Source organism: Sturnira hondurensis, unplaced genomic scaffold, assembly GCF_014824575.4.
Source record: "Sturnira hondurensis isolate 20B ecotype Veracruz unplaced genomic scaffold, ASM1482457v3 Scaffold0019910, whole genome shotgun sequence".
Lineage (NCBI taxonomy): Eukaryota > Metazoa > Chordata > Mammalia > Chiroptera > Phyllostomidae > Sturnira > Sturnira hondurensis.
The window spans coordinates 850,301-865,571 of NW_028092541.1; the positions used below are offsets into that span (position 1 = coordinate 850,301).

At 34.9% G+C, this 15,271-nt stretch overlaps 1 protein-coding gene and 1 pseudogene across 1 annotated transcript in view; both read left to right on the forward strand.

The window, feature by feature from the left end:
• MGAT4C (MGAT4 family member C) overlaps positions 1-15,271 on the forward strand; it is a 361,887-nt gene that overhangs the window by 178,813 nt on the left and 167,803 nt on the right. The window lies entirely within an intron of this gene.
• Positions 1,244-3,556, forward strand: LOC118974877 (hyaluronan mediated motility receptor-like; annotated as a pseudogene).

Genomic DNA, 15,271 nt, shown 5'->3' on the forward strand with positions numbered 1-15,271 from the left:
TAGGCCCTGGCTGAGGTGGCTCAATGGATTGAGCGCCGCACTGCAAACCAAAAGGTTGCCACTTTGATTCCCAGTCAGGGAACATGCCTGGGTTGTGGGGCCAGTTCAGGTGCCCAGAGGAGGGTGTGCCACAGGCAACCACACATTTGATGTTTTTCTCCCTCTTTTTCTTATTCCTTTCCTTTCTGTCTAAAATAATTTGAAAAAAAAGAATATTAAGTATACCTGATTTCCTTTCTGTCTAAAATAATTTAAAAAAAAGAATATTAAATCCCACAGGGGATTTTTTTAACATTTGGTAGCATAATTCTAAGGTGACAAAAGTAATTCAAATAATATACTAGATTAAGAAAACAAAATATTTTGAGGAGGAATAATGAAAGAACTTACCTACCACATACTTCCAGACATTGTGAAGTTTCAAATAAGTGGTTAACTTTGTGAATTAATGCACAAATAGAACTACTTTTAAAGAGGCAAAATGTTTTATTGTTTAGTCCATATAGCTTTTGGTATTCAGTACATTTGGTATTTATTGACTAGAGCATGATAGGTTAACAAAAATATATGAAAAACATAGGCTTATAAAATTATGCTTAAACTACATGTAATGATTTTTTAAAAAAGCAAACGCCACCACTTCTTTTTTCAAGACCAACACAATGAAGATGTCCCTGACAGCTTGCTTAACCAGCTCCTGCCTCCCTCTGCAGCTTACCTGTCTAACCCTCTCCCTCTCTGCTACACTAACATTCTTCAGTTTCCCAGGTGTGTCCCTGGCATATTAGGACTTCTGTGCATATTCTTTCTTCTGCCTTTACTGCTTTCTCCCCAAGCCCGTACTCCCATTTCTACAAATCTATCAGAATTCACCTTGGTCACTTATTTAGCAAAACCATTTCTGAAATCTTAATATATACTCATGAAACACCATTTAATTTTCCACAGAAGTTAGGACAGTTTTGGGTTACAAAGATAGTGTGTGACTATTTGATTAGTGTTTGCCTCTCGCATTAGAAACCAAGCTTTCTCATGTGTGTTGTTTTTGCTCAGCATTGTGTTCTCATCACGTAGTAGAGTGCTTGGCATAGAGTAAATGCTCATTGATTGAATGTATAATGACATATATCAAGATACTTGCATTTTGATTTTCCAAAATATTTTATTTTCAATTTTAAAGACATTAGAAAGGAAGTCGCCCAGGAGCGCTAGCACCCTTCCGTCTGTGCAACTGGCCGTCAGCATGTCCTCTCCTGAGGAGCCGCTGAAACGATTCAGTGACCTGCCTGGGGTGTGCCTTCTCCAGGTGCTGATGATGTGAAAAGTTCAGAAGTATTGAAGCACTAGTATCCTCTCAAAAATTGCAAAGATTTAAAAACAAAAAAAATCTCAAAAAAATCCTGTTAATAAAGATACTCCCTCTTCAGCTTCAGCAAGAAAAGTTGACTTTGGATTAAAAAGAAAATCAGTAAAACACTTTTAAAAAGAGAAATCTCAAAAGAATGTTAAAGACTGAAGATGTTGGCAAAGGGGGTTCGTGTCCTTGGGCAGAAATGCGGTGCTCAGAACAAATGACTCTGACTTCGGGATCTGGAAGCTGAGCTGGAGAAGGTGGTAGCAAAGCTAAATGCTACTGTAAATGCAAAGCTAAATGCTACTGTAAATGCAAAAAGTCTCCCTGAAAGTAATGTTACACTGGCAAAGGGGCTACTGAATTAACTAGAACTAGTAAAGTCTGAGTGCTTTGTCAGGGCTAGTAAAGTCTAAGTTTTCTGAAGATGGTAACCAGAAGAATCTGAGAATTCTAAGCCTTGAGTTGATGAAACTTAGAAACAGAAGAGAAACTAAGATGAATAGTATGAAGGCCAAAAAATAAGGCATAGATGTGAACCTGCAGGTCACCCAGGAAAATCTCAAAGAGTCTCAGGGGAAAGCACAACTCAAGAGAAACTCACTTCATAAAAAAAAAGATTGATGACAAATCTTAAAACAGAAAAGCTCTTAGAATACATTGAAGAAATTAGTGGTGCTTTATTTGAGGGACAAGCTAAAAAAATACAATCTAGACAGTGGCCAATTAGGAGAAAATTTGAAAGAGGAGTCATGAAGTTTTAAGCCTTAAGCAGTTTCTTGAAGAACATGATGTTATGTTGTCTAAGCAGGTAAAAAATCTGAATCCTAAATGTCAGCTACTTGAAAAAGAAAAAAGACCTCATCAACAAGGACAGAGAACAATAGAAACCTAAATTCCGAAATGCAAAATTTAAAAGAGTTTAGCCCTGGCTGGTGTGGCTTAGGGAACCAAAGGGTAGCCAGTTCCACCCCCAGTCGTGGCACGTGCCTGGGTTGCAGCACAGGTCCCCAGTTGGGGGCGCACAAGAGGCTGCCACACATTGGTTTCTCTCCCTCTCTTTCTCGCTCCCTGCCCCCTCTCAAAAATAAATAAATAAAATATTTTAAAAGAGAAGTTTATTCTTGAAAAACCAGAACATGAAAAGCTACAATAAAAAGCGTTGGAAATTGATTCACTTCTGCAATAAGGAAGGGGTTATCTTCTAGTCTTCAGCAGAAGCTATGTTCTTTTCAAAAGGAAATTACAGCCAAATGAGGGGCAAGCTGAAAACCTGGCCAAACAACTGGAAGAAGAAACAAAAGCTGGTGCTTAAGAACTGTATCTTTTAGAAGAAAGCCTGAAGGTGAAAAACTGAATTTGAGAAAAGTAAGTTGCTCAAAGTTAGGCCACCCTGCTTTTTCAGGCAAGGTATAATGGTGCAAAACCTTGGAGATGTTAGTGCTCAGTTTGAAGGCTATAGAGCATTAACAGCTAGTGTGATAATAGTTCTTAAGCTGAAGCCTCTTTGCTTAAGGAAAAAAGCTTGGTAAAGGGCTGGAATGTTCAGCATCAGATACTGGCAACCCAGAGCTCAAATCAAGAATATCCAAGGATATTCAGACTAGATCACACTTGAAGAAGCAGAAATTAAAGAAATCAAAGTTTCTTTTCTCCAAAAAATAACTGATTTGGAGAACCAACTCAAGCAACAAGGTGAAGACTTTAAGAAGCAGCTGGAAGAGGAAAAAATAAGAAAAACTGGAGAAGAAAATACGCTGGCAGAGCTAAAGAAATGAATATGCGGCACCTCCTTTATGTAGAACTATATAATAAAAGAAAACCTCTTCAGCTACAGCTGGATGTATTTGAAGCAGAGAAACAGATTCTGTGGAATGAACATGGTGCAGATTAGGAACAGCTAAATAAACTAATAGATATTTGTATGCTAAAGTATTAGGTCTTCAGAATGTAAAGAATGAAAATCAAGTATGTTATGAAATTAAAAGCCAAAATTAAAATCAGAGGTGTCAACACTCTGCTCTCCGGTTACTCAAATAAAACAAAGCAAGAGAAAACTCTAGGATAAGTTGAATAAAGTTTTAGATACCTTCTAAAGCTTTTTTTCATGAAAGTAAAGAAAAATTTTGTTCTCAAAACCCCATTAAAAGAAGCAATACAAGCTGCCATTGAGTTCCTATGGAGTTTCAAGAATCATGCAAGTAAAAATCTGAAAAACAAATGGAAGATTATTTTATTCTTATTTTTTGTTTTTGTTACTGCTATTATTATTGTGTTAGTAATGAATACTTTTAAGTGTGTTTAATATTACTTACTGTTTTTATGTATCTGGGAGCATGTTCAATATTTTTACCAACACGTCTTCTAACATTTTATTTTCTATTTTTAGTAACTCCTCCCTGCTGCTCATTTTGATCACTTCATCCTAAACCTTCTACTTGGCTTGCCAGCTGTATAACTCACCCCCATCAATCCACATTGCTTTAAAAATCACTGATATTATTCCCATACTCTGAAACCTTAGATGGTATCAACATGCGAATCCTCAGGGTTTGTGTGTGTGTGTGTATGTGTGTGTGTGTAGATTTGATTGATTTTTTCACTGTTTTTTTTCCATTGCCCTTATACCCGCCCTCCACCCTGTATCACTCCATTGTCCAAGTCAGTGAGTCCTTTTACCTTTTTGCTTGATCCCTCTTTCCTCTATATTCTGCCCCCCACAGAGCTGTCATCTTGCTGCCTATGAGTCTGTCTCTGTTTTGCTTATTACTTCAGTTTGTTCATTAGATTCCATATGAGTGGAATCATGCGGTATTTTTTTTCTTTCTCTGACTGGCTTATTTTACTCAGCATAGTGTTCTCCAGGTCCATCCATGCTGTTGAAAAGGGTAATTTTTTTTCTTTTTTGTGGTCAAGTAGAATGCCATTGTGTAAATATCCTATAGTTGTTTTATCCACTCATCTAAATTAGTGATGGGCCCTTGGGCTGCTTCTATGTCTTGATGATTGTAAATAACACTGCAAGTAACATAATCTGAAACTTTAGGTGGTTTCAAGATTCTAATGCCCAGGTTTTTTAGTTTAATCCTAGAAGGTTTCTCTAATCTGAACCTCTTAAACTAGGACAAAGCACTTTGGCTTGTTCTTGTCTTAACTTCAATTCCCTCAATAATGTTCACTCTGTTTTATCCATCATCCATTTATCCAGTTCAAGTAAGAAGTAAAAGCATGTTTATTTTTTTTGAGTGTTTCATTATGGCTTTATTTCTGTTTTTTTTGAATTGTATACTTTATTTTTTAATATATTTTATTGATTATACCATTACAGTTGTTCTATTCCCCCCCTTCTTTCCCCTCCACCCGCACACTCCCTCCCCCACCCTTCTCCCCCCCTTAGTTTATAACCACGTGTCTCAAGTTCTTTAGATTCTATATTTCCCCCACTATTCTCACCCTCCCCCCTATCTATTTTCTACCTACCATCTATGCTATTTTCTGTGCCTTCTCCCCGCTTCTCCTCCTCCCACCCCCCTGTTTCTAACCCTCCATGTGTTCTTCATTTCTATGGTTCCACTCCTGATCTAGCTGTCCTCTTGGTTTGCTTTTGTTTTAGGTGTGGTTGTTAATAACTGTGAGTTTGCTGTCCTTTCACTGTTCATATTTTTCATCATCTCTTTCTTATAATAAAAGCATGTTTAATTCCATAGTATTTTCTTTATCTCTTACCAGGGTCACTGAGCTGGTTAATAATTTATAGATACCTAGATTCTATCCCAGTCCTACTAAATTAAAGCCTGAATTTTGGCCTGAAAATCTGCATTTTAAACTCTGCAGTTAATTGTTGATACATCAGAAATCTGAGAAAAACTGCTCTTAACTCTTTAGAGAATTTTCTTATACTGTTTGGCATCAGTCCAACTACTGGGTATTTGATTAGTATTTCTGTAATGTGAAATAACAATCACATATTAAGTCATTAACCCAATTATTTATTATCTGTGACTTCCTCCCTCTCCTCCCTACCTTGTCTTTAGAATTACAAGTGGTAAAATATTTAGAAAGTGATAATTCTCCATCTAAAATTTCTAGTTTACATAGTTAGTATATATCATAAGCTACGTTTAAAAAATATTTCTCCATTGAAGGACCAACAGAGAAAATAACCAGAATAGCTTTTTATAATAAAGTATTTTATTGGACATTTAAAATTAAAATAAATTTAAAAACTAAAATAAAGACATTGGACATCATCTTAAAGAATAAACTCCCAATCTTTTGGCCTGACAGACATAGTCTCTGAAAACACAACTAGCCTTTACACTCTATTTCATACTTTACTCTCGATAAGCCCTCTACTTCTGCCAAAACGATTTACTTTTTTATCTCCCAAAGGCATTTCATTTTCTTCTATTTATGCAAGTCTGTAAAAAAACTTTTTCACTTCGTCACATATTTAGTTTGTAACTATGCTTGGGTGGGGCAAGCGTAGTAATGGGGGGGAATGGAGACAACCATACCTGAATAACAATAAAAACAATTATAAAAATAAAATAAAACCTAGTCATGTTCCTTCAGTTCTAGATAACTACCCCAGTGGCATGTTCATTTTCTTCTACTATATGTATAATTGAGAATTTGCTGCTTATAGTCATTCACACTTTCATGTCTTTATGTGTGTGTTTGTCTCCTACAATTGGACCTTAGAGTAACATATGAACAGAGTCATGTTTTATGAAAAATAATATGACTAATGAAAATTTTCAGAAACTTTGATTAATGGATAGATGCATTGAAATTAAAGCTTTAGGAATTGATATTAAAAATTATGGAATATAATCTTGGTACCAATGTGAGTTCAGTGGTTTTGTATGATGTCTTAGTCTATCTAACAAAACAAATACTTGATATTCTCGTTACAATTTTAGAAAGTGTTAATTTTTCTGATTGTAAGCCAGTAAGCTTTTTTATACAGAGAGTGATCTGATTAAAACAGTGATATTCCAGGATTGAAATCCAGCGATAACATGGATTTATTTAATAATTAAATAAATAAATTTGTTATGTTCCAGTCAGATCAATAGTGAGGATGTGGAAGTTTGCGAGAAGGGCAGGTTCTGGGCCTCTAACAATTATTAGTCTTAATGGTAATTAATTTTTAGAACATCCTAAAGAAAGGCTGTATGTAGAAATTATGATAAAATTGATTGTTATTACACAGAAGTGAAGTTATATAAAAATATTTTAACTACGGTCTAGAGATGAAAAGTATTTCAAGGAAAGATTGGCATGATTTTTGTTGTTCAAACAAAAATCAGTTGTCCCACTTTTTCCTGGTGGTGCTCCCCTACCTGGCCCTCCATCATCCCTCACAGAGACCTCCACACCACATCTAAATCAAGTTTGTGTTGGTTGCCTATTGAAATGCAGATTCCTAAGGCCTATATCAGTCTCAGTAAACCAGAATTTCTAGGGGTGGATAGCAGACATAAAGCCATTTAGGATACCTACAAAATTTATAATGCAAGGATTAAGAACATAGCATTTAAAGATAAAAAGTTTGGTCTCTACATTTATGGGAAGTCTGAGCAGAACATCTCACAAATTATTAGAGCTGAGGGACAATTATTTTTAGTAGAAAAAAGTTATTTAAACAAATAATTTATTTAGGTTCTATGAAATTTCTACTTAGTTTTTACAAATAATGACTTTCCCAGTTCATAACATTTATCTAACACATGGTTGGCTCTCCATAAACATTCATTGACTCGGTATCATTTTTAAAAGCATTATCCTCAATCACATTTTTGGAGATGATTATAATAAACTTGAAGTATTTATTTTCTTTAATGATATAGTTACACATTGCATTCATTGTTTTCATAAAACTAATTTTTAAATAATGTATGTAATTATCTGCAGTTCTCTTAAATGGACAGAAGAGACAGCAGACCATCAGTGTCTACTTCAATGTTGTTAATTCTTTTAAAATGAAATAGTCATACTTAGATATTAATTTATATATTTTCCATTTTATTATTTTTGTGAACATTTACTTTTTAAATCTTTTAACAATTGCATTTTAATATTTTATCCCTAGTTTAGAGCAGCCAAATTACAACATTCAATTGTTTTATTCTTCTAATAAAGTTTGTTTTAAAAATTAATTAGTGGACATCTCTAGAAGGTAAAAATGCTCAAAATTGTAATTTTATACTGTACATATACTGTACATATAATTTTATACTTTTATATTTTTCAAGTTCTGATAAGACTTGGAAGGTGGAACAATGATATATGAGACATGCACACTAAGTGGACACATTAATGTATTTTTATCAGGGGCTCACAATGTTCTCTGGAAATATAGTGAAATATCATTATGAGCCTTGCTTTTTGATCAGTTGTAGTTTATCAGAAGGAGATGTATATGTAAATTCAATGAGCTAGCTTCTACCTTAAGTATCATTGTCAATGAAATTGGTATATTTTAAACTTTCATTAGAGCAATATGGTGTGTTCATTATCATTTTCAATCACTTTTACTGCTGGCTCTCCAAGAAAAGAGTAAAATTATATACTTTTTTATGTGGTTTAGTTTATGTTTAGAATTTAAATCCCAAAGTCAGTCATTTTCTTTTATGCTGTTTGAAGTGAGGTAGTTGTCACAGGTTTAAAACAGATTACAATATCTCAAGGTTAGGATAGTATCTTATGTTTTTTCTAGTTAACATTTTTTATCACTGAATTATTTAAATCATGTAAGTAGACTTATCATTTCCCCAAGATTATGGAATCTATTTTTGTCTATCTGCATAACATGAACATGCATATTAAAGAATGAGATGACTATGAGAGCAATAATGACATTTATTTAATTTGCATTACATAATATATTCTTTATGCATAGTCTTTAATCTCATTGTGAATTGATTTTTTCATTTGACGAAGGAATATTTTTAAATTATTATACTTTAAATTCTATATGGATATAATTGATTATAATTTTAATTATAATTTTACCTTCAGGATTAAGTGATGAGCATTATGCATATTATGAATGCATAATAGAAAATCATAAGATAAAAAGAGGGAATTTGATCATCTACCTAGATCATGAAAACTCAATTAAAACATTTACAGTTATGTATGAGAAAAATCTTAAAGTATTTTTGAACTTGTTTTTCACATTTTGCCTATTCCAAAATATCTGAAACCATGGGAATATTTGCATTTACTACATGATCTGTATTTATGTATTATGATGTAATCCATTGGGTAAAATGGAGGTTCAGAGAGTTCTATAGTATGCGAGGCCTAAATTACAGCAATCACACACACCAGGAGGGGCAAGATTTAAAGAGAAGGGAGAATGACTAAACTGCCTATTAGCTTTGTAACAAATTAAGTTATTTTCTTCTGGATAATTATCTGGCTCTTGTGAAAAATGAAGCTAAAATTTTGAGTCAGTCTGACCATGGCTATATTTGCTTTCTAACATTTTTTTAGTTGTGAGACTGTGGAAGAGCTACTCAAGCTTTCTGATCCATAATTTACCTAATAGAAAAGTGAAGACATTAGAAGCTTATTAAGCACATAATCAAATTTACATATATGTTTCCTGTACTCTGGAATTAGAACTATTTTCATATATTTTTAGTATTAACTCTGTTTTTATTGACAGAAATGATATATTTTTATTGTACTTTATTTTAGTTTTCCATTACTATTTAGTTCCCTCATACCTCCATCGCCCCTGAAATCACCACACTATTGTCCATGTCTATGAGTCCTTTTCTGTTTTTGCTCAATTCCTCCACCCACTAATGCTCCTCCTTTGCTGTCATCCTGCTCTCCATCTATGAGTCTGTCTCTGTTGTGCCTGTTAGTTCAGTGTGTTCATTAGATTTCACATATGTGTGAAATCACACAGTATTTGTCTTTCTCCGGCTTATTTCACTTAGCATGATGCTCTCCAGGTCCATCCATACCGTCTCAAAGGGTAAAATGGTTCTTATTTTTTATGGCTGAGTAGTATTCCACTATGTAAATGTCCATAGTTGTTTTATCTAACTATGATGGACACTTGGAATGCTTTTATATCTTGGTAATTGTGAATAATGCTGCAATGAACAGAGGAGTGCTTATGTTCTTTTGAATTAGTGTTTTGCGTTCTTTTGGTTTTTTTTAATTTTTAAAAAGATTTTATTTATTTTTCTTTAGAGGGGAAGGGAAAGACAGGAGAGAAATATCAATATATGGTTGCCTCTCCTGTGTGCCCTCCTGGGAACTGTCCTGCAACCTACACATGTGCCCTGACTGGGAATCAAACTGCGATCATCTGGTTCACAGACTTGCACTCACTCCACTGAGGTATACTAGCCAGGGCAGTGTTCTTTTTGATATATTCTTAAAAATGAGATTGCTGAGTAAAAAACAAAATTTATTTTTAATTTGTTGAGGTATCTCCATACTGTTTTCCATAGTGGACGCACCAATCTGCGTCACCAATCACTTTTGGTGATTCCTATCAACAGTACAAAACTGTTTTTTCTTTATTTACATCCTCATCAGCACTTGTTTGTTGACTTATCAATGATAGCCATTCTGACAGGTCTGAGAAGATATCTCTCTGTGGTTTTAATTTGCATTTCCCTGATGATTGATGACATTGAGCATCTTTTCATATGTTTATAGGCCATCTGTATGTCCTCTTTAGAGAAGTGTCTATTCAGCACCTTTGCCCATTTTTTAGTTGGTATGTTTGTTTTTTTGGTGTTGAATTTTTTTAAGTTCTTTATAAATCCTTGATACAAATTTACTTATTCATAGCTATGATCTATATTCCAATGGTTTCCAGATACATGTAGGTAACCCCCACATCGATCACATTATCACTTTCAAGAACATAAGCTCAGTAGTCTTTTTAAAATTTATTTAATTATTTTTCAAGTACAGTTTTCTGTCTATTACTCCCATCTCAAACCACCCTCTCCTGTGTTCCCCACCTCCATCCCATTTCCACTCTTCTTAGTTGTTGCCCGTGTATCCTTTATATTTGTTCCTCTAAATCCCTCCCCTATTTCCCTGAAATTCCCTCCCCTCTCCCCTCTGGTTGCTGTCCCCCGTTCTCTATTTCAGTGTCTTTGGTTATATTTTGCTTGCTTGTTTGTTTTGTTGTTTAGCTTTCTATTAAGGGTGAGATCATATGGTATTTGTCCTTCAACACCTGGCTTATTTCACTCAGCATCATGCTTTCCAGTTCCATCCATGCTGTTGCAAAAGGCAGGAGCTCCTTCTTTCTTTCTGCTGCATAAATTCCATTGTGTATATGTGCCATAGTTTGTGGATCCATTCATTTACTGACGGGTACCTAGGTTGCTCCCAACTCTTGGCTATTATAAATTGTGCTGCTATGCACACTGGGGTGCATAGGTTCTTTGGGATTGGTGTTTTAGGCTTATATGATGTGGATATTTTTATTTGCATGTGGATAATAGAAACATGTACCAAAGATTCTATTTAACTAATTAATTACAGGATACTAAATTTGGCCCAAAAAGCATATGCAAGTGTTTCAATATGTGTGCATCATGTATATAATATGCAATTTAATAAAAGAATGTTAGGATAAGATTTCTAAGCTTTTTATTTGTTTCCAATTCTGGGTAAGTTTCTGTCATCTAAATCTGTGTATATGTGTGTGTATCTATCTCTCTATATATTTATCTGCATATATATATATATATATATATGTGTGTGTGTGTGTGTGTGTGTGTAGATAGAGATACACATATATACACACACATAGAGACTACATATAATTGCACATTATATTATATATAAGTATGTATAAAGTATATATAATTATTTTTACCAAGTTGACATTTTCAGTTGGCTGTCTGATAGTGTCATCAGAGTTAACTTATATAAAACACACATGTGCACTCAACCTATTTCTTTCTGGTTTTCCATGTCAGTGAGTAAATTTGCCATCTCTCCATATATTCAAGCCTTGAATCTGAGCATTGTTAATCTTTGACAATCCCTTTTCCCATTTACCTACACACTGCCACCATTATGTCCTGTTTAAAGACTAATTCATTTTACACTGTTTGTATTACTACTTCTTCTCCACAGTACCATCCCTCACCTACATCACTGTTGTGACTGCCTAACTGCTTCCAGCCTTAACCTCTTACCATTCATTTTCCACACATACCAGTAAACCTTCCAATGTCTACCATTGCACTTAGATATGAAATCATTACCCTTTCCTACAGGCTCTGTGATCTGGCTTTTGACTGACTTCCCAAGTTTACCTTCCACCATTCTCTGCTATGCACTCATTGTCTTTCAGTCACATGGATCATTCTGTTTTTTTTTTTTAATTCTCCAAGTTATTTTCCATCTTAACTATATTTTATCACTTTCCGTACTGTTCATCCAGGATCATCTTCTTTTCTTTGAATTTTGCTTAAGTATCACCACTGTGAGAGTCACTTCTTAACCACCTGATTTCTTTTAGGACTCTCCCATTACTCTCTATCACGTCATAATACTTTATTTTCTTAAAAACACAACATCAATAACTTATTTTTACTAGCTTGTCTTGTTTCCACTGAAATATAATATCCATGAGAAGAGTTGTGTTACTGTCTGATTCAGCACCATGTCCTCATGGCCTGGAAAAGACTCAGACTCATGGTGTATACTCAACACATGCCACTTGTAGAAAGAATGAATGAGTGACATGGCTGAAGTTATTAATAAGTTAAGCACTCAATAAACGTGAGTTTCTAGTAGAAAATTGCAGGGTCCACTAACCACTAAACTCATTTATTTTTCTTAGTTCTGGCTATAACTAAAATTTTAATTAAATCTAAATATATTGTCAGAAAAATGGGTTACATTTTTAGTTATAATTTTAGGTATTGGAATTTACTCAATAAATATTCAACATCAAATAGATACTTTTTTCATGGTACTCAATATATATTGTATCAATATGAATCCCTATAACTTGCATTTTTCTTTCAAATATGCTTTAATTGATAGTTATTCACATTACTAAAATATTTTTGTCAACACCAGAATTTGTTTTTCACTGTGAAGTGCATGTTTACAAGGAGAACAGAGTGTGTGCAGTGTTTTGACTCTTTGGCCACCCTTTGTGCTCATCACTGAATGTGTGAGATGAAATGTGAACTGAGTCTTTTGAGGATTCATTGTTAAGGAGGATATTCAACTATGTTGTTCTCAGGGTTATACTCCCATTATTTACCTCATGGGCTAGCTATTAAATGTTTTATTTTGTTATATTTGCCTAGTGTGTGTTGATACTTTAATTTGAGGTAGATATTTTTCTCCACGAGTCCAAATAACAGTAAATTCAAAAGATGACTTTCAGGAGCAGAAGAACTGGGGTCATATACTTGTCAGATTTATAGCTGCTTATGTTGAGAGAAGGCAATTCATTTTTTCATTCTTCATTTTTAATGTAAGATATGCTGCGACCTTATAGCATTTTCCACTGCATTCTTGGGCTTGCAGGGGCAAAGAGTATTAGTTTTACAATCAATGGTGCAGATTAGAATCTGTAAATGAAAAATATAATGGTTTGTACTTTCAGGATCAGGGTACACATTCTTTAGTGGGACTGAAAAGTGATCTGAGCAGGACTGAACACATTAACAAAGCACTAAAAGACCCGGGAGAAACTATAAGGTAAGAAGAGTAGTAACAAGAGGCTAATTGGAAAGTCAGTTCTACGTAGAGAAGATGGAGCCTAGGTAAGAGGGAGCAGATTCCACTTCCCCCTATGCACAGGAGAGAAACCTGGCCAATCTACGGAGGAACAGAGCAGAGAGCCAACAGTAACCTAGCATATATGAAAATAAGAAACTGAAAATTATAGCAGACACTGAAAAACCAGATGGTAAGGAGAGTGGTTCAGGGCAATAAGGGCCCAGGAATCAGCGCAGGGACCAGGGATGATGCAGCTCCAGGCCCTGAAGCCCACTGGGCCAGCCACAGGGATCTTGGGAGAGAGCTGGGTCAGCACTCCCTCCCCGGCCAAGCAGGGTTTGAGCAGCACTGGTAGAGACCTGGTTGCTTGAAGTCACAGAGTGGGGAGTAAGGTCTGAGTGGCAACTGTGATCGGTAAACCCAGAGTGAGCACGAGTGCCTCTGGAGACCGAGATCCCACATCTATAAACCTGCCCCTCATCCTCTTAAAGCCAGCAAGAACAGAAAAAACAGTTTGGCCAGACTGAAACCAGCAAGAGTTTTGTTGTTGTTGATGTTGTTGTTGTTTTTGTGTTTTTCTTTTTGGTTTATTTGATTTTTAAAGTAATTTTTATTTTTAAATTTTTATTATTTTTATCTTTCAATTCCTTTGCTTCTCTTTTCTTCTTTTCTATTTTATTCCTTCTTTTTTTCTTTCCAATTTTATCTCTTCTACCTTCCTTAGTCTGTTTTTCATCTTTTTTTGAAAAACCCACAAATGAGAAAAAAAACTCAGAACTGTGAAAAGACCAGAGTTTGACCCCAAAAGGGAGCATCCCAACAGCTGAGACAGAGAGATAAATTTCACTTTGCTATTACAGAGAAACTGCAAGATATCACATATTCCTATTATTATTTTTCATTATTCTTACATCTTTTATTTGAATAATATTTTTGTATAACCCTTCTTTCTGCTTAGTCTTCTTTGCTTGGCTGGTTATATTGTATCATATAACAGGCTTCCCTTGTCCTCTCATTCATAGTGTTTTGCTAATTTACTGTCGTTTACTTCACCTCTGTTCCATTAGCACACTACTCAAGGTCCTATACTCCGTATTCTTGGTATCTAGATCTCATAGATTCTGTCATATGATTGTTGCTCTAATATTATTGTAAATAATAGCTATTCAATACTATTGTAAATACTACACAACACCCTTCCCAGATCTCAGCCCACTTCACACTTTCCTGAACTATATTACTGTAGTGGTTAACTCTATTAGTGTGTGGTTAACTCTCACACACTACACCTATTTACTATCTTTACTCTCACCTTACATCAGAATCTGACCTGCCACAACCTCGCTGCTTTCTGGATCCAACTCACAATCCATCCCTCCCCAACAAGAGTCTTATTTTTCTTTCCATCTTTTCTAAAAAGTGACTAGGTGGGTGGAATATCACTGTTAACACTATAGTAAAAGGACCTCTTATCTCTTCATTATGGTTGTTACTGTAAATACCATAGAATACTCTCTTGCTGTCTTAAACCTTTTTTCATTCCCCCTCCAACTGATCACAAAACAGAGTAGGTGGAAGCGATGAACACGGAAATACCTGAAGGAGACTGCACCACTTAATCTCACAGGTAATCTACCACAGAAGTTCACACCATAAATACAGGGAGTCAGAACAGACTAATTTAAGAAGCTGAGGCTAACAAGAAGAGTCTTACAAACAATGGGAAGACAAAGAAACAATCCTTAAATGAATGGAAAGTAGAAAACCTCAGAAAGAATACTAAATGAAATAAAGGTAACTCAACTATCAGATACTGAGTTCAAAGTCATGGTTATCAGGAAGCTCAATGAACTCACAGAGAATTACCAGAAACTACAGGGAAACTACAATGAACTCATTGCAAACTACATCAACATGAAAAAGGAAATAGAAACTATCAGCAAAGGCCAAGAGAAAATGAAAAATACAATTTCTGAACTGAAGAACACAGTAGAAGCAATCAAAAGCAAGATCGATGAAGCAGAAGATTGGATCAGTGAGTTGGAGGGCAAAGTAGAAAAAAACACCCAGAAAGAGCAAGAAAAGGAAAAGAGACTCAGAAAAAACAAAGGTGTTAAGACAACTGCAGGACAATATGAAATGTAATAATATCTGTAAAATAGGGATACCAGAAGG